The 23,240-nt window shown below is 39.3% G+C and overlaps 1 pseudogene; it reads right to left on the bottom strand.

Annotated features, from left to right (window-relative positions):
* Positions 1 to 397: 397 nt before the first annotated feature.
* Positions 398 to 1,047, bottom strand: LOC132434241 (phosphorylase b kinase regulatory subunit beta pseudogene; annotated as a pseudogene).
* Between the last annotated feature and the right edge of the window lie 22,193 nt (positions 1,048 to 23,240).

Raw genomic sequence — 23,240 nt, 5'->3', positions numbered from 1 at the left:
CTGTTTTTTCCCCAGGTATTGGTCTGCCCTCTATCCCATTCTTCTAAAAAAAGAGGAGAGAGAAGGCAACGTTTACATATAAGATGAAAAGTTCATACATATTATAAAAATTTGCTACTTTCCCTCAGAATCAGAACAGAGTCACCAGGTAGAATAAACTTTTCTTTTCACTCTTGTAAAATAAAATAATTATTACCATCTAATGGGTATCTACTACATGCCTGGTGCAATGCTGGGCACAATGTGTGTGTTATCTGATTTAATTGTCATCATTAATATTAGTTTCGTTTTATTTTTTATTTTTCCAATCTAGTACTTTGATTTTTTATTCATATTCAAATTCCACACATTGAAATTAAAACAAAAACAAAAACCAAAACACTGATAAATCAGCAAATTACCTCGAATGCAACTCTGTGCTGCCATTATTATATATGCTTCCTCTTTCCCAGACACCAAAGTCAGGTACACAGTAAATGCTTTCTACACAAAATAAAAGGTTCTGAATAAAAGAGACCTCATCAGTGTTATTGATAATCTGGAGTTCTGAGGAAATCATTTCCACAAGGTAAAGGAGATAGAGTGACACTGCATTTATCTGAAGATGACCATATTCCTCATAGGAGAGGATCTCATCCCCTGTCTGTACCTTGAAGATAGAGTAAAGACATGTTGGGAGTAGATCCTGCTTAAACTGCTGGACCTTATGGGCCGGATGCACATAGCAGTAGATAATTCCTCTCATACATTTTACGGCCGAGCGCTCCAGCTCATGGGTCCTTCCCTTGTCCTCGTCTATGCGCCTGTATGCAAGAGCCAGGCCCCTTAGCACAGTACAGACTGTTGTGGATCTTGGCCTGATCATCGCCACGTTTTAGTGGGAAAGACACCTGTGGCTGGACTTTGATAGGGCAGCAATGTTACTTGACAACTCTGTAATAGTGATCCAATTTATCCCATAGTTTTATTATCAGGTCTCGGAAGATTAATGCTTTTAAGAGGTTCAAAGTGAGCCAGACTTTTAAAGAAAGCTGGTGGAGAAGCCATACCTTAAGAATGCATCAGGTGAGCTGGCCATTGCAAATTGTTGACTCTAATCATAAGCGTCGCAGGCTAAACTATAGCAGTTTGCAAAACTGAGCGTTTGGTGAGGGGTCTTCGCTCTAAGGCCTTCCAGCACGCTTCGGCCACGACCGCAGGCATCGCGCGCTCTGCTCCGCCCGGTAGGTCCCGCCCCGCACAACACTGTCGTGAGGCACACCAGCTGGAAGTTATCGCGAGGGCGAGCTTCGCCCTATCTCCGGAAGTTATCGCGAGGGCGAGCTTCGACCTATCTCCGCAGCCCCCGGAGCATGCAGTATTTTATTTTAAAAGGGAGACAATGATCTCAGTGAGGTAAGGAAACGTCCAATGGATGCAGCTAAGTAAGAGTGTTCATGGGCTTCCCTGGTGGCGCAGTGGTTGAGAGTCCGCCTGCCGATGCAGGGGACAGGGGTTTGTGCCCCGGTCCGGGAAGATCCCACGTGCCGCGGAGCACCTGGACCCGTGAGCCATGGCCGCTGAGCCTGCGCGTCCGGAGGCTGTGCTCCGCAACGGGAGAGGCCACAACAGTGAGAGGCCCGCGTATCGCAAAAAAAAAAAAAGTGTTCACATCCCATCGACATATTGTGTAGGTTGGAGTAGGTTAAACACACCTTTATAGGTATTCAGTAATTTAGCAATCAATCTCGTATTCACTTTTTTTTGAGAATCAATTGTTTAAAAAAGTAGGCATTTTAAACTAAGGGTTATATGTAATCTTTGTTACACGTCAACCATCCTTTCAATTCAGTAATCTTTTATTGAGTATCTGCTACGTCATGCTGTGTTAAACAGGTGCTGGAGAGAAAGCAATTAACAGTAGCCGACCAATTGTACAGGTTTGTCACACACACATACAAAATTATTGCATACACACACTACACTGACTTTTGACTTTGTAAACTTATTTTTTGAACAGCACATACAAAGGAACTTCGAACTGTCCTTTACCCAATTGCGTTTCATATTGCATACCAAACCTAGAATGTTTAAGAAAGGACCCAGAACATCTGAGAAAAGCACTGGAGTATGTCTAACCCAGGTTATGTCCACATTTCCAAAAGATTTCTTCTTGTGGAGTTTAGCATTAGCCCATCAAAGTAAGAACATGGGAAATTGGTTTCTTTTAAAAAGTAAAAGCATGTACAATAATCACCTTGATAGGAACTGCTTTTGTTAATTTTTTTTGTAAAGGATTTTCAAAAGCAGAAAAGTACTTATCAGCAAATTCAGTCTAATGACTGGTAAATTTCTGTTTCATTTTGTAATGATAGGTAAGGTTTTAAGCTTGAATAAAAAGGAAAAATGTTTTAGTGAATTTCTTTGGGCTTAGTGCCCTTCTCTTTTGTTGGTTCCACTATAGAAAAAAGGATGACCTTTTCCAGTGATGTTTTGCATTAGCAAGGAACACCAAATCTTGGAAGTGAGATTGTTTTTAACATATAAAAGATTGTTGAATTACTGCAAAGTGCAAAGGATGGAGCCGAAGTTCTTAATTGATAATGTGCCCAGTGGGGAGCTTATCCATTTAAGTAGAACTTTTCAGAAGCCACAAGGAGAAGGGGTGGTTTGGGAGAGGAAAGAATGCTTTTGAAACTCTGAGTATTTAGGTGAAAAACGATGCCATATATTTGGTTGCTTGTCTCATGTCTGTTCTGGACCTGTTTTTAAAAAGGGAACAATGGACAATAAAGATTTGGAATAATTTCACAGCATATTAAAATCACACATAAAATACAGAGGAGATGCAGGGAATTAAAACCATAAAGGCTCATTTTTTGCTAGGATAGGTAACTTCTCCAAAATGTATTTGAAAATCATTAAGAACTCAACTGAGACAGTGAATTCAATGATCCAGTGAATCAAAGAGGCTGCAGTGAGTGCTCTTACCCAATTCTTTGTTTAGATTAAATTGAACAAACAGCCTTCCTAGGCAGTTTTGTTATGGGACTATTTTTTCACTAGAGGAACATAGACTAATCGATAATTCTTATTTACGTTATTTGACAAGCTGTGACACTAGCAATAGGCATACATGTAATTGTTCAATTAGCAAAGTACATCATGTGGGTGCTACATTTGGGAACAACCTTTGATGGGTGCATTATAGTGTCTTAACAGGAAGTGATACATAGTTGATAGCGATTAGTTCGTTCTTTTAAACACTACTGGTCAAACTTCTGTGTCTTCCTATGTCCACATTTCCAATTAAGGAGTACATTACTGACCTAAAGGCCATTTGAATCAAATGGTAGAACATTATGCCATTTTAAGCAACTTTTTAAGAGCCCCAACAATAGCATAACAAATTCATACATTAATATATATTATTTAGTTAGAAATAAGTGCATTTTCCTTTTTTTATGTTCCAATGCTAGGTGAATGGAAAGTTTTAAAATGCATTTCAGGAACTGAAACAGAATTCTTTTCCTATGTGACATAGAAAAAGAAGAGCAAAATTGAACTTTTGATGCTTCAGGTGTTCATACATTAATGAGAATATGAATACTTGCAAGGGAGCTCTGCATTTAGTATTATCTCTCATATTTGAAGATGTTGCTTACAGGTTGACCATGATGCCAAAAACACACAAATAATTTCTTGTTTCCAGGGACTATTTTTAATCATGAGGGTATGCGCTAAGTGGCTATAGCTTGGAGACTTAAAAATAAAACGTTGCAAACTAGATAGAAGCTTATTTTTCTCTTTCCTAATAGTCCAAAGGTAGGTGAGCTGACCAGGGCAAGCTGACAGCTCTGTTCCACAAAGTCATTCAGGCACCCAGGTTCCTCCCATCTTAGGTTATACCCTCCCTTAGGGTGACTCATCACCACCACGTCTAACCTCCAACCACTAACAGGCCAAAGAGGAGGTACAGGCAAGCAGGTTCCTCTTAAGATTATGACCATGTCGAACTTCACAGAGCCCTGTGATTCTGGAAACCCAAAATGGTTAAAGAAATCCCTCCCACTCTTTGTGTTCTGAGAAACAACTTACTGCAAAGAACCACACTTACCCATGATTTAGAAAAGACTCAAGATGCCGCTCTTGTTTGTGTATGACAAGGCCAGACGCAGACCCTCCAAATTCCCATTCTTTGCTTCCTACCTGATTAGCAGAACTGTTTGGTCCCCACTGATCACTGGGAACAAAATATTTATTAACCAGGCTTTGGTTAAGATTTTCTCCTTCCCTTGAGTCCCTTGAAATTTGGCCTGCCCTCAGCCTGAACCGGGGTACAGCCCCTCCTTAAGGGTCTCCCAGAAAATGGGCTGGACTCAGGGTGAAACATTCTTTGGTCTACTGTCTGACTTTGCCACCCTTTCATCCCACTTTTCTGCACCTGGTTCTGTCTAGCCTTGTTTCCTCCTCTTGGTGGAAGAAACCCATTTTGCCTGACATGTGCAGATCATGTGGTCAGTGTTCTCCCTGCTGTAATAGTTCTCTTCCCTCCCATTGCCATCATCCTTCCCCAATGCTTCTCAATAATCCTTTCTAATAAAGTCCAGATTTTTTTTTTTTTTTTTTTTTTTAGTGGTATGCGGGCCTCTCACTGTTGTGGCCTCTCCCGTTGCAGAGCACAGGCTCCGGACGTGCAGGCTCAGCGGCCATGGCTCACGGGCCCAGCCACTCCGTGGCATGTGGGATCTTCCCGGATCGGGGCACGAACCCGCGTCCCCTGCATCGGCAGGCAGCCTCCCAACCACTGCGCCACCAGGGAAGCCCCAGATTTGTTTTTAATCTGACGGATGTCAACCAGAAACTCCATTGGTTGGAACCTAGCTGCCAAGGAGCCTGGGAAAGTATCTAGCTGAACAGCTAAACCCAGCTAAAACTCAGGGGTTCTGTTCCTAAAAGAAATAAGAGGGTAATAGATATTAGAGGGCAGTTGCCAATATCTGCCACGCTCTTCATAAAGTCAGCCACCATGTGCAATTCCACATCCTCTTCTCTCCGACTTTTGCTCAAAATAGATCACCCAGAAACTATTTGTCATGTGCCACCTTGGTCTCCCTGTCAGAGTTTCCCTGAACTACTCTGCCATATTTCTGAAAATGTGTCAATATGGTCTTCCTTCCATCAAAAATGCTTGGGGCTTCTCAAATTCACCTTAGGACTGCAGCTTTTAGCTTAGGGCTCCTAAATGTCAGTGTTTAAAACTTAATCAAACTTTGGAAAATGTATTTTTGTGGAAAGAGGTGGGCTTTAACAGGACCATTGTATAGGGTTGTGTAGGTTGAACAACCCTACCAGGCAGCTCTGGTCTTTACAGATGGATAGAAATGACATCAAATTCTGGCTCTGCAGGTCCTAGCTGAGGAATGTTAAGCCTGGTATATAACCTTATGAAGATTTGGCTCCTCGTCAAAAAATGAGAATACTTAAGACCTGCCTTGTAGAGTTGCTGCAAGAATTAGAGATAAGATTCATGAAGTGTCTAGTATAGTGTCTGGCCCTTGGCATATGCTTGATAACTGGTGGATGCCATTTTAATTATTAGATAAAACTTTTCTTTGGAATTCTGGGATTCTCCCACTCCATCTCCTCTTCCAAATGCTTCGTCATTCTGTGTTGCTGCCCCTAGTCTGGTTCCACACCCACATCTCATCTTTCTGGATGACATGCTATGCTGTCTTCAGTGTTTTTGTTTTCTCTGCTATCAAAATTGCCTAATCTGGGTTGAATTACTTTAAGGCTGAGTTTTCTGATTTTAGATATAAAATTTTCCTTAAAAAGGTAGTTCTGGGACTACAACAGATAGGATGAATTGGATCTTTGGTTGTTTCAAACTACAACATGCTGAGCTATGGGACAATGAAATGACCCTGTGATATTTTCTCAGTTATCCTCCTGTTAACTATTTTCTGCACATAGTAAGAGTAGAAGAATTGCATTGCTCCCACTTGTTGAGAAAAATCCCATAAAGATGTTTAAATAGCCAGAATGTATTGCATACCTTGGTGGCCTGCATTTTGACGGAACATGTATCAAGTGGTGATTGAGATTAGTTTCAGAATCTACTCCCTAACACACAAAGATGGAGTCACTCATTTCTTTCATGGTGTTGAGATAGTTTGTGGGTGAATGTACACGGATTCTTATTTCAGGTATATATGTTTTTTTTGTTTTTTTTTTGCGGCATATGGGCCTCCCACTGTTGCAGCCTCTCCCGCCGCGGAGCATAGGCTCCGACGCACAGGCTCAGTGGCCATGGCTCACGGGCCCAGCTGCTCCGCGGCACGCAGGACCCTCCCGGACCGGGGCACGAACCTGCGTCCCCTGCACTGGCAGGCGGACTCCCAACCGCTGCGCCACCAGGGAAGCCCAGGTATATATGGTTTTAAACGGAGATCTGCAAGTCACATGGTGTGCTTCCATAGGTGTTCTTTTGATATAAATCATTAAACACTTTAAAGTCCTGGCAGTGGATTACTTGTTTTGCTAAGAATAACCTTAATCTTTGAGTTCTCACCAAATTCAGGCTTAATCATTATGCAACCAAATATTCCATACCACCTGTTGGTGTTGTTTATAAGGGAATGAAAGTAGGCACATATAAATTTGAAGCAAAGTAAGTTATGTAGAGAATCCTTGAGGCTTCCAGGTAAGGCAAAAAACAAATTTCATAGAGGGGAGGCTCAGTAATTTTTGTTGTGTTGGATGGGATTAAAACAAGGCTTCACAGATTACCAGCATCTCAGCTTGGTGCTAAAGAGTAAAGTTTTCATGATGATGAAGAATTTTTACTTTTCTCTAAGTCTTATTGCAGGATTTGGGGAATACTGATGTAAACGGGGAAATGTGTTGAGTAAATTTCTGAGAAGGTTGCTAGAAAATAACCGCATAACTACAAGAGAATATTTAATGTAAACAACTAAAATTATTATTCTGCTACACCCTGTTTTGGGAACCTAAAGGCTGGCTGGTGATAGTTATAGGAGTGAAATAAACAGGAAGAAATTGAAGTCAACCACAACACCTGCCTCCCCCAGTCAACATCATGGTGAGATTTGATTCTACTGGCACCCCTGCTACTAAGTCCAAGTCGCCATCATCTCCTTCCTGGACTATTGCAGCAGCTTCCTAACTTGTCCATCTACTTCTGTTGCATTTTTCCAAATTATCACATGATAACCAGAGTAATTTCCTAAAAACAGAAATCAGATCATGCCACTCTCGTCCTTAAAACTTCTCAATAGCTTCCTATTGAATTTAGAGTAAAATCCAAGCTTCTTCCCATGTCCTACAAGATTCTGCCTTTTCTGGCTTCTGAAACTCTTTCAGTCTGGTCAATACTTCTTACTAAGCGTGCTCCAGACCCTCGACCTACTTCATAGTGCTTTCCCACTCAGCCTCTGTCCTATGCCTTCTCCCACTCTTCACTGGGTATTTTCCTCATCTTTCAGGTCGCAGTTTAAAGATAACCTTCTCCGGGAAGCCCTTCCTGATTATCCCATCTTTCTCTGGTGTTCTCTATCACAGCATCTGTCTTTCTCTCAGCCTTTGTCACTGTTTGTAATTATATGCTGATGTGTTTATTGTGCCTCTCCCTCACCAGGGTGTAAGCTCCATAGAGTACATAGACCATGTCTCTTTTATTCATCACTCATTACTCAACCTTTAGAACATGCTGGGAACATAGTAGGTGCTTAGAAAATAGTTGTCGAGTGAGTGGGACAAACAGTGACTACAATAACAAACATCTCTTAGGCCCTTATTTTGCATTAGACACCTGTCCTACCATGATCCTAACATTTCATCCTTACAAGAAACTTATAAAATAGGTACTAACATCCCTAGTTTGCGGATGAAGAACCCAAGGTTTAGAGAGTTTAAATAACTTGTCCAAAGTTTCACAGCTAATAGATGATGAAGCTAGGACTCCACCTTAATTCAAACTTAAAGTTCATGCTGTTAACCACCATGCTATATTGATGTCTATCCATTTATCCTGCAAGCAGTTAGTAAGGATATAAAGTGAATAAAACTACTAGGAAATAAGGAGCAATGGTTGTAGTAGTGCTTTGTTTCAAATTTATAAACGACTTGGCATTTGAAACATACGTATGGATGAAATTACCAGATGATGTTTGTAAGGCAGCCTGGAATCCAGCACAGTATTGCAATGCACTGTCCAGAAGGATTATAGGGTAGAGAGAATTGAGAGCGCACAGTGATTGACAGAAGCAGGCTCTGCCATGAGGAACGTGATGGATGAGACTTGGAGAAGCCTGTGACTGAGCTTGTTCTTCTACTAGAGAGGAGACAATGGCTATCTTAACAAATGACAAGGCTGCTTCTAGTGTGATAGGAGTAGAGCTGAAATCAGGTTTTCAATCTACTTTTGAGGAAACAAATGGCAATGTTTACCTTATAAATGTTGGTAGCCTCCATGCAGGAAATGTCCCTTCAGGCCATTTGCAAATGTTCGGTAGATCCATGTTGTTATGGCGATGCAGTGGAGCAGCTGTAGACAGAGATTTGTAAAGGAAAAACAGATCTAAGTCTTAATGCTTACAGCCCGTCATATCAGTCGATTTTATTTCTCTTTGAAAACATGGAGGGAGTTAGAAAATGTAAGTTAGAAAATGTGAAACCATTGGAGTTAGAAAATGTAAGTTAGAAAATGTGAAACCATTCAGAGATTGTTCTAGCCTTTGGATATCCATCAGGTCAAATATTCTAATACACAATCACATTAAAGCATGAAGGTCCCTTCTAAGTTTATCAGTATTAAAGCAGCAACTTTAGAGGTTTTTTTTTTTTTTAAAGAAAAGAATCACAGACATTAAACAGGAGGAAGTTTTGCTTGAGCAAAAGGTCAAGATGCTTAAAATTATACTTTTCCATGTATCTCTAAAAATCTCAGAAAAAAATATTCCTGTTTTTGTGAATCATTTGATTATTTGCTTTTAAATTCCAGTTATTACATTTAGGCTGAGTAATGCTTTCTACAAAAGTACATTTCAATTAAAATTTTTTTAATACCTCCAGTTGGGTGTCTGTAGACAGAAATAGGACGTTTCAGACACTGATTGGACTGATTAATGGTGCTCATCAGGAAGAACCAAGGGATCGTAATTAAACACCAAACCTACATGGTCTGTTGGTTTTATGTTGTATAAATTATGCATGTCTTTGACATTTATATTTCACAGAAAAATTACAGTGCTGTTTCCTTGATGCATTTTCTACATAAAGAATATTATATGTGTGTGAATATGAATTTTCAGTCCCTGATGTATTACCTTTTTTTTTAATAAGCAAAAATTTCAAACAAAGATTCAATAGCTTCACCTTGAGGATGCAGGAGGCTCTACTTCTGCTTGTTCTGTACTGTTGCCTCTTACAAAATAGTCAACTATTGAACGTAAGAATCAATCTAGACACTGTTGCCTTTTGAGTGAATTGTTCCTAGACTTGTATATATCACAGAACACAGGAAGAAACCCCAAAGTCAGATGAAAATAGTTTCTGGGGTGCAATAGAGTTGCTACCTTTCTACTTTTCAAGGTAAAGGCATTGAAAATAAAACCGACTATCATCACTATTATTCACAAAAAACTAGTAAGGACATAATTATAAAATTCAAAATCAAATGAATTTATTAACAATTCTCTACATTGTCCCATTTTTCTTGCCTTACCTCGAAGCACTAAAATTTATTATTCACAGCATGGCACGAACCTGTGGACCACCTTTTGGAAATGATTTGCTTCATGGGTCATTAACTTCTATTTCCTAGGTAGTATTTGCACATTGTTGGCAATTGGTCATACCACGGCCATAGTACTGTATACCTAGCCTCTCAGGATAGGGGTTCTAGGCTAGCTATTAAGAAAAACACAAGGCTTATCTCTTAGTCTCTTATTATACACCCCTCCTGCTTGCTGACCAGGCCACAGCAGCCTTCTTTCAGCTCTAAGAATGTACAAGTCCTCTCCTGCTTCAGGCTCATGCTGCTGTTCCTCTGTCCATACCCATCTCTCCAGCATTCTTCACCTGGTTAATACCTCCTTATCTTTTTCAGACTCAGTTTAAATGTTTATCAGAGAAACTATCCTAGACCACGCATTTCTTTTTTTTTAATAAATTTTATTTATTTGTTTAATTTATTTATTTTTGGCTGTATTGGGTCTTTGTTGCTGCACGCGGCTTTCTCTAGTTGCAGTGAGTGGGGGCTACGCTTCGTTGCGGTGCGTGGGCTTCTTATTGCGGTAGCCACCGCAATGCTCTAGGTGCATGGGCTTCAGTAGTTGTGGCACACGGGCTCACTAGTTGTGGCTCACGGGCTGTAGAGCGCAGGCTCAGTAGTTGTTGCGCACGGGCTTAGTTGCTCCGCAGCATGTGGGATCGTCCCGCACCAGGGCTTCAACCTGTGTGCCCTGCATTGGCAGGCAGATTCTTAACCACTGAGTCACCAGGGAAGCCCAGCCATGCATTTCAATAAGGTGTCCTTGTTAGGCTTTCTTACTAAGGCTGTAGCTTTCCTCTGATGAACTTAATATAGTACAGTTAATAGGCTATAAGATCTCAGAAAGTGCAGTGCAGGGATATGCTTATCGTTGTATCCTTGCCACCCATCATATGCTTGTCACATAGCTGATGCTCCATCAACAGTTGATGAATGATTAATAATTAAACAAAATATAATAACAATATTACCATTTATTGAGTGCAGACTTTGTTTCTGGTACTTTATATGTAATAATTGTCTCTAATTTCACAATAAACTTGGGAGGTCCTTTCTATGCTTGCTGTGTGAAAGAAGAAACTGAGGTTCACAGATTTTTTAAAAATTTAATTTCTTTTTTTATACAGCAGGTTCTTATTAGTCATCCATTTTATACACATCAGTGTATACATGTCAATCCCAGTCTCCCAATTCATCCCAACACCCCCCCCGCTGCTTACCCCCTGTGGTGTCCATACGTTTGTTCTCTACTTCTGGGTCAATTTCTGCTCTGAAAACTGGTTCATCTGTACTATTTCCTAGGTTCCACATATATGCATTAATATACAATATTTGTTTTTCTCTTTCTGACTTACTTCACTCTGTATGACAGTCTCAAGATGCATCCACATCTCTACAAATGACCCAATTTCGTTCCTTTTTATGGCTGACTAACATTCCATTGTATATATGTACCACATCTTCTTTATCCATTCTTCTGTCAATGAGCATTTAGGTTGCTTCCATGACTTGGCTATTGTAAATAGTGCTTCAATGAACACTGGGGTGCATGTGTCTTTTTGAATTATGGTTTTCTCTGGGTATATGCCCAGTAGTGGGATTGCTGGGTCATATGGTAATTCTATTTTTCATTTTTTAAGGAACCTCCATACTGTTCTCCATAGTGGCTGTATCAATTTACATTCCTACCAACAGTGCAAGAGGGTTCCCTTTTCTCCATACCCTCTCCAGCATTTGATGTTTGTAGATTTTCTGATGATACCCATTCTAACCGGTGTGAGGTGATACCTCATTGTGGTTTTGATTTGCATTCCTCTAACAATTAGTGATGTTGAGCAGCTTTTCATGTGCTTCTTGGCCATCTGTATGTCTTCTTTGGAGAAATGTCTATTTAGGTCTTCTGCCCATTTTTGGATTGGGTTGTTTGTTTTTCTGTTATTGAGCTGCATGAGCTGTTTATATATTTTGGAGATTAATCCATTGTCCGTTGATTCGTTTGCAAATATTTTCTCCCATTCTGTGGATTGTCTTTTCGTCTTGTTCATGGTTTCCTTTGCTGTGCAAAAGCTTTTAAGTTTCATTAGGTCCCATCTGTTTATTTTTGTTTTTATTTCCATTTCTCTAGGAGGTGGGTCAAAAAATATCTTGCTGTGATTTATGTCAAAGAGTGTTCTTCCTATGCTTTCCTCTAAGAGTTTTATAGTGCCCAGTCTTACATTTAGGTCTCTAATCCATTTTGAGTTTATTTTTGTGTACAGTGTTAGGGAGTGGTCTAATTTCATTCTTTTACATGTAGCTGTCCAGTTTTCCCAGCACCTCTTATTGAAGAGACTGTCTTTTCTCCATTGTATATCCTTGCCTCCTTTGTTATAGATTAGTTGACCATAGTGCGTGGGTTTATCTCTGGGCTTTCTATCCTGTTCCATTGATCTATATTTCTGTTTTTGTGCCAGTACCATATTGTCTTGATTACTATAGCTTTGTAGTATAGTCTGAAGTCAGGGAGTCTGATTCCTCCAGCTCCATTTTTTTCCCTCAAGACTCTTTGGCTATTCAGGATCTTTTGTGTCTCCATACAAATTTTAAGATTTTTTGTTCTAGTTCTGTAAAAAATGCCAGTGGTAATTTGATAGGGATTGCACTGAATATGTAGATTGCTTTGGGTATCATTTTCACAATATTGATTCTTCCGATCCAAGAACATGGTATATCTCTCCATCTGTTTGTGTCACCTTTAATTTCTTTCATCAGTGTCTTATAGTTTTCTGCATACAGGTCTTTTGTCTCCCTATGTAGGTTTATTCCTAGGTATTTTATTCTTTTGTTGCAATGGTAAATGGGAGTGTTTCCTTAATTTCTCTTTCAGATTTTTCATCATTAGTGTATAGGAATGCAAGAGATTTCTGTGCATTAATTTTGTATCCTAAAACTTTACAAAATTCATTGATTAGCTCTAGTAGTTTTCTGGTGGCATCTTTAGTATTCTCTATGAACAGTATCATGTCATCTGCAAACAGTGACAGTTTTACTGCTTCTTTCCAATATGTTTTCCTTTTATTTCTTTTTCTCCTCTGATTGCTGTGGCTAGGACTTCCAAAACTATGTTGAATAATAGTGGTGATAGTGGACATCCTTGTCTTGTTACTGATCTTAGAGGAGATGCTTTCAGTTTTTCACTGTTAAGAATGATGTTTGCTGTGGGTTTGTCATATATGGCCTTTATTATGTTGAGGTAGGCTCCCTCTATGCCCACTTTCTGGAGACTGTTTACCATAAATGGGTGTTGAATTTTGTCAAAAGCTTTTTCTGCATCTATTGAGATGATCATATGGTTTGTATTCTTCAAGTTGTTAATATGGTGTATCATATTGATTGATTTGTGTGTAGTGAGGAATCATTGCATCCCTGGGATAAATCCCACTTGATCATGGTGTATGATGCTTCTAACGTGTTGTTGGATTCTGTTTGCTAGTATTTTGTTGAGGATTTTTGCATCTATATTCATCCGTGATATTGGTCTGGAATTTTCTATTTTTGCAGTATCATTGTCTGGTTTTGGTATCAGGGTGATGGTGGCCTCATAGAATGAGTTTTGGGAGTTTTCCTTCCTCTGCAATTTTTTGGAAGAGTTTGAGAAGGATGGGTGTTAGCTCTTCTCTAAATGTTTGATAGAATTCACCTGTGAAGCCATCTGGTCCTGAACTTTTGTTTGTTGGAAGTTTTTTTTTTTTTTTCTCGGTACGCGGGCCTCTCACTGTTGTGGCCTCTCCCGTTGTGGAGCACAGGCTCCAAACATGCAGACTAAGTGGCCATGGCTCACGAGCCCAGCTACTCTGCGGCATGTGGGATCTTCCCGGACCAGGGCACGAACCCGTGTCCCCTGCATCGGCAGGCGGACTCTCAACCACTGCGCCACCAGGGAAGCCCTGTTGGAATATTTTTAATCACAGTTTCAATTTCATTACTTGTGATTGGTCTGTTCATATTTTCTATTTCTTCCTGGTTCAGTCTTGGAAGGTTATAACTTTCTAAGAATTTGTCCATTTCTTCTAGGTTGTCAATTTTATTGCCATAGAGTTTCTTGTAGTAGTCTCTTAGGACGCTTTGTATTTCTGCAGTGTCTGTTGTAACTTCTTCTTTTTCTTTTCTAACTTTATTGATTTGAGTCCTCTCCCTCTTTTTCTTGATGAGTCTGGCTAATGATTTATCTATTTTGTTTATCTTCTCAAAGAACCAGTTTTAGTATTATTGATCCTTGCTCTTGTTTTCCTTGTTTCTATTTCATTTATTTCTGCTCTGATCTTGATGATTTATTTCCTTCTGCTAACTTTGGGTTTTGTTTGTTCTTCTTTCTATAGTTCCTTTAGGTATAAGGTTAGATTTTTTATTTGAAATTTTTCTTGTTTCTTGAGGTAGGTTGTATAGCTATAAACTTCCCTCTTAGAACTGCTTTTGCTGCATATCATAGGTTTTGGATCATCGTGTTTTCATTGTCATTTGTCTCCAGGTATTTTTTGATTTCCACTTCGATTTTTCAGTGATTTCTTGTTTATTTAGTAATGTATTGTTTTGTCTCCATGTGTTTGTGTTTGTTATGGTTATTCCCCTGTAATTCATTTCTAATCTCATAGTGTTGTGGTCAGAAAGATGCTTGATATGATTTCAATATTCTTAAATGTACTGAGGCTTGATTTGTGACCCAAGATATGATCTATCCTGGAGAATATTCTGTGCACACTTGAGAAGAAAGTATAATATGCTGTTTTTGGATGGAATGTCCTATAAATATCAATTAAATCTATCTGGTCTCTTGTGTCATGTAAAGCTTGTGTTTCCTTAGTAATTTTCTATTTGGATCTGTCCATTGGTGTAAGTGAGGTGTTAAAGTCCCCCACTATTATTGTGTTACCGTCAATTTCCTCTTTTAGAGCTGTTAGCAGTTGCCTTATGTATTGAGGTGGTCCTATGTTGGGTGCTATATATTTATAATTGTTATATCTTCTTCTTGGATTGATCCCTTTATCATTATGTAGTGTCCTTCCTTGTCTCTTGTAACATTCTTTATTTTAAAGTCTATTTTGTCTGATATGAGAATTGTTACTCCAGCTTTCTTTCAGTTTCCATTTGCATGAAATATCTTTTTCCATCCCCTTACTTTCTGTCTGTATGTGTCTCTAGGTCTGAAGCGGGTCTGTTGTATACAGCAAATATATGGGTCTTGTTTTTGTATCCATTCAGCCAATCTGTGTCTTTTGGTGGGAGCATTTAGTCCGTTTACATTTAAGGTAATTATCGATATGTTTGTTCCTATTCCCATTTTCTTAATTGTTTTGGGTTCGTTATTGTAGGTCTTTTCCTTCCCTTGTGTTTCTTGCCTAGAGAAGTTCCTTTAGCAGTTGTTGGAAAGCTGGTTTGGTGGTGCTGAACTCTCTCAGCTTTTGCTTGTCTTTAAAGGTTTTAATTTCTCCATCAAATCTGAATGAGATCCTTCCTGGGTAGAGTAATCTTGGCTGCAGGTTTTTCTCCTTCATCACTTTAAATATGTCCTGCCAGTCCCTTCTGGCTTGCAGAGTTTCTGCTGAAAGATCAGCTGTTAACCTTATGGGGATTCCCTTGTGTGTTATTTGTTGTTTTTCCGTTGCTGCTTTTAATATGTTTTCTTTGTATTTAATTTTTGACAATTTGATTAATATGTGTCTTGGCGTATTTCTCCTTGGATTTATCCTGTATGGGACTCTCTGTGCTTCCTGGACTTGATTAACTATTTTCTTTCCCATATTAGGGAAGTTTTCAACTATAATCTCTTCAAATATTTTCTGAGTCCCTTTCTTTTTCTCTTATTCTTCTTGAACCCCTATAATTTGAATGTTGGTGCGTTTAATGTTGTCCCAGAGGTCTCTGAGACTGTCCTCAGTTCTTTTCATTCTTTTTTCTTTATTCTGCTCTGCAGTAGTTATTTCCACTATTTCATCTTCCAGGTCACTTATCTGTTCTCCTGCCTCAGTTATTCTGCTATTGATCCCATCTAGAGTATTTTTAATTTCATTTATTGTGTTGTTCATCGTTGTTTGTTTCATCTTTAGTTCTTCTAGGTCCTTGTTAAATGTTTCTTGCATTTTGTCTATTCTATTTCCAAGATTTTGGATCATCTTTACTGTCATTATTCTGAATTCTTTTTCAGGTAGACTGCCTATTTCCTCTTCATTTGTTAGGTGTGGTGGGTTTTTATCTTGCTCCTTCATCTGCTGTGTGTTTTTCTGTCTTCTCATTTTGCTTATTTTACTGTGTTTAGGGTCTCCTTTTTGCAGGCTGCAGGTTCGTAGTTCCCGTTGTTTTTGGTGTCTGTCCCCAGTGGCTAAGGTTGGTTCAGTGGGTTGTGTAGGCTTCCTGGTGGAGGGGACTAGTGCCTGTGTTTTGGTGGATGAGGCTGGATCTTGTGTTTCTGGTGGGCAGGTCCACGTCTGGTGGTGTGTTTTGGGGTGTCTGTGGACTTATGATTTTAGGCAGCCTCTCTGCTAATGGGTGGCGTTGTGTTCCTGTCTTGCTAGTTGTTTGGCATAGGATGTCCAGCACTGTAGCTTGCTGTTTGTTGAATGAAGCTGGGTGCTGGTGTTGAGATGGAGATCTCTGGGAGATTTTCGCTGTTTGATATTATCTGGAGCTGGGTGTTCTCTTGTGGACCGGTGTCCTGAAGTTGGCTCTCCCACCTCAGAGGCACAGCACTGACTCCTGGCTGCAGCACCAAGAGCCTTTCATTCACACGGCTCAGAGTAAAAGGGAGAAAAAGTAGAAAGAAAGAATTAGTAGAAGAAAGAAAGAAAGGATAGAAAGAAAGAAAGGAGGGAGGGAGGAAGGAAGGAGGGAAGGAAGCAAAACAGAAAGAACGAAGATAAAGTAAAATAAAATAAACTAAGTTAAAATATAATAAAGTTATTAAAATAAAAAAATAATTATTAAGAAAAAAAATTATTAAAAAAACGGATGGATAGAACCCTAGGACAAATGGTGGAAGCAAAACTATACACACAAAATCTCACACAGAAGCATACACATACACACAAAAAGAGCAAAAGGGGAAAAAATCATAAACCTCGCTCTCAAAGTCCACCTCCTTAATTTAGGATGATTCGTTGTCTATTCATGTATTCCACAGAGGCAGGGTACATCAAGTTGACTGTGGAGCTTTAATCCGCTGCTTGTGAAGCTGCTGGGAGAGATTTCCCTTTCTCTTCTTTGTTCTCACAGCTCCCGGGGCTCAGCTTTGGATTTGGCCCCACCTCTGCGTGTAGGTCGCCAGAGGGCGTCTGTTCTTCTCTCTGACAGGACTGGGTTAAAGGAGCCGCTGATTCGGGGGCTCTGGCTCACTCAGGCCGGTGGGAGGGCGGGGCACGTAGTGCGGGAGGAGCCTGCGGCGGCAGACGCCAGCGTGACGTTGCACCATCCTGAGGCGCGCCGTGCGTTTTCCCGGGGGGAGCTGTCCCTGGATCCCGAGACCCTGGCAGTGGCGGGCTGCACAGGTTCTCGGGAGGGGCGGTGTGGATGGTGACCTGTGGTCGCACAAAGGCTTTTTGTTGGCGGCAGCAGCAGCCTGAGCGTCTCATGCCCGTCTCTGGAGGCTGCGCTTTTAGCCGCGGCTCGCGCCTGTCTCTGGAGCTCCTTTAAGCAGCGCTCTAAATCCCGTCTCCTCGCGCACCAGGAAACAAAGGGAAGAAAAAGTCTCCTGCCTCTTTGGCAGATACAGACTTTTCCCCGGACTACCTCCCGGCTAGACGTGGCGCACTAATCCCCTGCAGGCTGTATTCACGCCCCCATCCCGACCGAAGCCCGAGCCTCAGCTCCCAGCCTCAGCTCCCAGCCTCGCCCACCCCCGCGGGTGAGCAGACAAGCCTTTCGGACTGGTGAGTGCCGTTCGGCCCTGATTCTCTGTGCGGGAATCTCTCCGCTTTGCCCTCCGCACCCCTGTTGCTGTGCTCTCCTCCGCAGTCCCGAAGCTTTCCCCCTCCGTCACCCGCAGTCTCCGCCCGCGAAGGGGCTTCCTAGTGTGTGGAAACCGTTCCTCCTTCACAGCTCCCTCCCACTGGTGCAGGTCCCGTCCCTATCCTTTTGTCTCTGTTTATTCCTTTTTCTTTTGCCCTACCCAGGTACGTGGGGGGTTTCTTGCCTTTTGGGAGGTCTGAGGTCTTCTGCCAGCGTTCAGTAGGTGTTCTGTAGGAGTTGTTCCACGTGTAGATGTATTTCTGGTGTATCTGTGGGGAGGAAGGTGATCTCCGCGTTTTACTCTTCCGCCATCTTCCTGGAAGCCTCTATTTTCTCTTTAAAATACTAACTTTCTCTTCTGAGTTTTCCTTTTTGTTCTCCTTCGGCACATATTGTGCACTTGGGCATTAGTATTAATGAACAACCCATTTTTCCAATTTAAGACTTTGAAGTTATTTGCAACTCCTTTTTCTTTTTTGCTTCTAATTAGAATCAGTTTCTGAAAATATTTCTCCACAATGTTTCTTGCACATTCTTAGTTTTCTCTCTTTTAACCTAAGCCTTGTTGCCTCTTGCATGGAGAAGTGATAGGTTTCTACCTCTACTTGTCTGAAGTCATGCCCTACTTCTATTCACTTTACATATGGTTTTCAGAATAGCCTACTTTGAACACCAGTCTCTCTATATCATTGCTGTACTTGGTCTAATGTGTCCCGTTATTTCCTTGTCTAGTTTTTACATCTCTGGACTTATAACTTATTACCTTCTCTTCCTCCATAACTTCTTTCTCAATTTTCTGTCTAACCCAGAAGAATATACCTGATGGATACCCATTACTATATTCATCTTGGCAATTTTACCTCAGTGCTTTTGTCTGACATTTTCTATATGGAATGTTCTCCCCAATAATTCATGTCTTTCATTAATGGTTTTCTCAGAAATCATCTCCCCAGGGAAACTTAATGGATAATACCATCGATACTACTCTTAACCTTCTCAGCAGTTATTTGGGGTATATTATTATTATTACTTTGATCCAAGCATGGTGCTAAATGGTCTATATGAATTATTTAATATAATTTTCCTGCCAGTACAATAGGTAGTATCATTCATATCTTTTAGACAAAGTTTCAGTGAGGTTGAAACCCACTGAATCTTTTATAACTAGTGAAAGTGGTCATGATTTAAAAAAACTCACTTCAGCTATAATTTACATAAAATAAAATGCACCAATTTTAACAGTATGGTTTGATGAGCTTTGGCATATGTGTGTGTATATTCCCTATAATCATCACTCCAAACAATATATAGAATATTTTTATAGCCTCAAATGCTTTTCTCATACTGCTTTGAATCCAATTCTCCATCTCCAGGCTCATGATCTGATTTCTGTCACTATTGGTTAGTTTTGCTTTTTCTAGAACTGCATGTGAATGGAACCATGCAGTATATTCACTTCAGTTTTTGGCTTCTTTTGCTCAGTGTTATGGTTTTAAGATTCATTCATTTTGTGTATGCATTAGTAGTTTTTTCCTTTTAATGATGAGTAACGTTCCATTATATGACATGCCACAATTTCTTTACTTACTCACCTGTTGAATGCTTTTGTTTCCATTTTTGATTATTTTTTAAAATTTGACTTTTATTGGAGTATAGTTGATTTACAATGTTGTGTTAGTTTCAGGTGTACAGCAAAGTGATTCAGTTATACATTTATTCATTCTTTTTCAGATTCTTTTCTGATATAGGTTATCATAGAATATTGAGTAGAGTTCCCTGTGCTATATGGTAGGTCCTTGTTGGTTATCTATCTTATATATAGTAGTGTGAGTATGTGCATCCCAAGCTCCTGATTTATCCCCCCTTCACATTTCCCCTTTGGTAACCATACCTTTGTTTTCTATATCTGTAAGTCTGTTTCTGTTTTGTATATGTGTTCATTTGTATCATTTTTTAAAATTAGATGCCATATATGAGTGATACCATGTGGTATTTGTCTTTCTCTGACTTACTTCACTTAGTATGATAATTTCTAGGTCCATCCACGTTGGTGCAAATGGCCTTATTTCATTATTTTTTATGGCTAATATTCCATTGTATATATGTATACCACATCTTCTTTATCCATTCCTCTGTCGATGGACATTTAGGCTACTTCCATGTCTTGGCTATTGTAAGTAGTGCTGAAATGAATATTGGCGTGCATGTATCTTTTTGGATTATGGTTTTCTCTGGATACATGCCCAGGAGTGGGATTGCTGGATCATATGGTAGCTCTATTTTTAGTTTTTTAAGGAACCTCCATACTGTTCTTATAGTTGTTGTACCAATTTACATTCCCACCAACAGTGTAGAAGGATTCCCTTTTCTCCACACCCTCTCCAGCATTTATTGTTTGTAGACTTTTTGATGATGGCGATTCTGACCGGTGTGAGGTAACACCACATTGTAGTTTTGATTTGCATTTCTCTGATAATTAGTGATGTTCAGCATCTTTTCATGTGCTTTTGGGCTACCTGTATGTCTTCTTTGGAGGAATGTTTGTTTAGATCTTATGCCGATATTTTTGATTTTTTTTTTTTTTTGACATAGAGCTGCATGAGCCGTTTTTATACTTTGGGGATTAATTGCTTGTTGGTTGCATTGTTTGCAAATATTTTCTCCCATTCTGAGGGTTGTCTTTTCATCTTGTTTATGCTTTCCTTTGCTGTGCAGAAGCTTTTAAGTTTAATTAGGTCCCATTTGTTTATTTTTATTTTCGTTACTCTAGGAGGTGTATCAAAAAAGATATTCCTGTGATTTATGTCAAAGAGTGTTTTGCCTATATTTTCCTCTACGAGTTTTATAGTATCCAGTCTTACATTTAGGTCTTTAAGCAATTTTGAGTTTATCTTTGTGTATGGTGTTAGAGAACGTTCTAATTTAATTCTTTTACATGTAGTTGTCCAGTTTTCCCAGCACCACTTATTGAAGAGACTGTCTTTTCTCCATTGTATATTCTTGCTTCTTTTGTTGTAGATTAATTGACCATAGGTGTGTGGGTTTATTTCTATGGTTTCTATCCTGCTCCACTGATCTTTATTTCTGTTTTTGTGCCAGTACCATACTGTTTTTATTACCGTAGCTGTGTAGTATAGTCTGAAGCCAGGGTGTCTGATTCCTCCAGCTCCATTTTTATTCCTCAGAATTGCTTTGACTATTTGGGGTCTTTTGTGTTTCCATATAAATTTACAGATTTGTTGTTCTAGTTGTGTGAAAAATGCCAGTGGTAATTTGATAGGGATTGCATTGAACCTGTAGATTGCTTTGGGTAGTATAGTCATTTTGACAATATTGATTCTTCCTATCCAAGAGCATGGTATACCTTTCTGTCTATTTGTGTCATCTTTGATTTCTTTCATCAGTGTCTTATAGTTTTCAGAGTACCAGTCTTTTGTCTCCTTAGGTAGATTTATTCCTAAATATTTTATTCTTTTTGATGTGATGGTAAATTGGATTGTTTCCTTAATTTCTCCTTCTGATCTTTCATTGTTAGTGTATAGGAATGCAAGAGATTTCTGTGTATTAATTTTGTATCCTGCAACTACTGAATTCATTGATGAGCTCTAGTAGTTTTCTGGTAGCATCTTTAGGATTTTCTATGTATAGTATCATGTCATCTGCAAACAGTGACAGTTTTACTTCTTCTTTACCATTTTGGATTTCTTTTATTTCTTTTTCTTCTCTGACTGCCATGGCTAGGACTTCCAAAACTATGTTAAGTAAAAGTGGTGACAGTGAACATCCTTGTCTTGTTCCTGGTCTTAGAGGGGATGCTTTCAACTTTTCACCATTGAGAATGATGTTTGCTATGGGTTTGTCATATATGGCCTCATTTTTGACTATTTTGAACATAGCTGCTATGAAAATTTTTATTGAAGTATTTGTGTTTACATATATTTTTCTCTTGGGGAAATATCTAGGAGTAGAAATGCTTGGTCATATGATAAGTATACATTGAACTCAATAAGAAACTGCCAAACTACTTTCCAAAGTGTTTACAGTATACTATTTCACATTTCCACCAACAACATACCAAAGTTGTAGTTGTTCCACATCCTTGTCAACACTTGGTATTGCCAGTCTTTTAAATTTTAGCCATCATGTAGTGGGTATGTTGTGATATCTCATTATAGTTTTATTTTTCATTTTCCTGCTGTCTAGTGATGTGGAGAATTTTTTATATGCTTCTTGACCATTTCTATATCTTGTTTTTAGAAGTTTCTGTTTAAATATTTGGCTCGTTAAAAAAACTAAGTTGTTTGACTTCATATTGAGCTGGAAGAGTTCTTTATATATTCTGGTACAAGTACTTTGTAAGATATATCAATTATGAATATTTTCTCCCAGACTGTGGCTTACCTTTTAATTTTCTCAATGATATTTTCCAAAGAGCAAAAACTTTAATTTGTTGAAATCTAATTTATTTATTTTCTTCTTATAGGTAGTGTTTTTTGTGTCCGGCCTAAGAAAAATTTGCCTTCACCAATGTCATGAAGAGGTCTGGTAAGTTGTGTCTTTCAAGACATTTGTTGATTTCATCTAAGTTTTCAGGTTTATTGGCCTAAGGTTGCTGAAAATACATCTTTAATATCATTAAAAACTGTGAAGGGCTAAGCTTGTACTCTACTTGTAAGTTAATGAGTTGCCTGCTACAGCTGCATGGATGCTGGCAGAAGACACAAGACCCTTGGGTCAGAGATGAAGGATAGTTTATTAGTTATAGCAGTAGCAGTAATTAGAGTATTAATACTTCTTTACCAGTTTCTAAAATCTAGTTCCCATAGGGTGACGTAAAGAAGGCTGGATGACACTTGCACATGCAATGTGTTGTATTACAGGAATCAAACACCAGTTTTAGGAAATCCAAACATTTTTTCTTGAGTGGTAATCATACCTGCCCTTTGTTCCAGAGGGAATCACTATCTGTATCTTCCAAGGCTGCAAGAAATCCCTAACCGTAACCCTGGCCCTAACCAATCCTAACCCATCATTAGAGAGTTCATTAATTAGCCTAAAAGGTGCCAATTTAATATATTTAGTAAGTACTAATATAGCCCTTATTAGTTGCCAGACACTGATTTTAGCACTTTGTAAACATGAACTCATTTATTTCTCATAATGACCTTCAAGGTAGGCATATTTAGCATCCCTATTTTATAGATGAAGGAAAAGAGGCACAGAGAACTTAAATAACTTGCTCAAGGTTATGTGGCTAGCAAGTGGCACAGCCAGATTTGAGCCCAGGCGGTCTGACTCCAGAGCCTACATCCTCTAAGACTATACTGTGCTGCATCTGTTAGAAGTAAATTTTTGTTGGCGAAATAAGCAGTATTTAAGATATGTTTGTTGACTAGAAATGATACGCAGATACCTCTATAAATGTTACATAAGAATATTATATCATAATATTATATATTAATAAGAATTAGGAAGCCCATCAACCTAA

This window comes from Delphinus delphis, chromosome 11 (assembly GCF_949987515.2).
Source record: "Delphinus delphis chromosome 11, mDelDel1.2, whole genome shotgun sequence".
Taxonomy (NCBI): domain Eukaryota; kingdom Metazoa; phylum Chordata; class Mammalia; order Artiodactyla; family Delphinidae; genus Delphinus; species Delphinus delphis.
Note: the sequence above shows the minus strand (reverse complement) of the source record. Positions and strands in the feature narration are given on the sequence as shown.